Source organism: Cornus florida, unplaced genomic scaffold (assembly GCF_030987335.1).
Source record: "Cornus florida cultivar Cherokee Brave unplaced genomic scaffold, ASM3098733v1 CherokeeBrave_3.0.0_Hap2_Chr08, whole genome shotgun sequence".
Lineage (NCBI taxonomy): Eukaryota > Viridiplantae > Streptophyta > Magnoliopsida > Cornales > Cornaceae > Cornus > Cornus florida.
The window spans coordinates 54,827,134-54,828,097 of record NW_026775578.1 but is presented as its reverse complement, the minus strand read 5'-3'; the positions used below and the strand labels follow the sequence as shown (position 1 = coordinate 54,828,097).

At 38.3% G+C, this 964-nt stretch overlaps 1 pseudogene; it reads left to right on the top strand.

The window, feature by feature from the left end:
• Nucleotides 1-620: 620 nt before the first annotated feature.
• LOC132272132 (small nucleolar RNA R71) lies at nucleotides 621-718 on the top strand (annotated as a pseudogene).
• Nucleotides 719-964: the final 246 nt, after the last annotated feature.

Sequence of the window (964 nt, the reverse complement as noted above, 5' to 3'; positions counted from 1 at the left end):
ACGATGATCTAAAACCTTGGGAACCTTAGCTTTGCATTGGAGGCGGAACATATTTTCCTTGAAAACCACCTTGGGGAAGGTTTAAGGCTTCCCCTTGGCTTTTCCAAGAAAAGTTCGGATGGTTCCTTCAACCTGGATTGTAATGATTGCCATAGGGATTATTCCCTTGGTTAGCAAAAATGGCATTTGCTTGCTCATAGTTGTCATTTTGCACATGTCCATGGGGGCAATTGGAAGTAGAATGTAACACACTAGAACAAGTCATACATGATTCATTAGATGCACAATGATGAACATGATTAGGGGAGGAAGGCATTTGATTCGCCGAAGTTTGGTTGATCAAAAATTGATCAAACCTTTGAGATAAGGATTTCATCTCGGCAGCTATATCATTGGAGTTGTCAACTTGATACAAGCCGACATTCTTCCTTCCACCTAGATTTCTACCATTTTTAGAAGATAAAGATCTATGTATGAAATTTTCACTCATACTTTCATACAATTGCCATATATCATTTTCATGCTTATCAAGATAAGAACCACCCATACATGCATCAACCATACCTTTGTGATTATCCAGTAAACTTTCAAAGAAATATTGAACTCATTGCCACTTAGGCATGTCATGATGTGGGCACTTTTTAAGCAAGTCGTTGAATCTTTCCCATGCCTCATGAAACATTTCCCCATTCCCTTGAGAAAATTCACGAATGGAAGTTCTCATGGCATTGGTCTTTGAAACCGGGTAATAGTTCCTTAAGAACTCTTGTTGCAATTCTGCCCAAGAAGTTATCGAAAAAGGCCTAAGATTGTTAAACGAATATTTTGCCTTGTCTTTGAGGGTAAAAGGAAAAAGTTTGAGTCTTAACACTTCTTCTGACATGTCCGTGTATTTCACAGTGGAACACACTTCAAGAAACTTATCCAAATGCTTATAGGGTTCTTCACTTGGAAATCCATGATA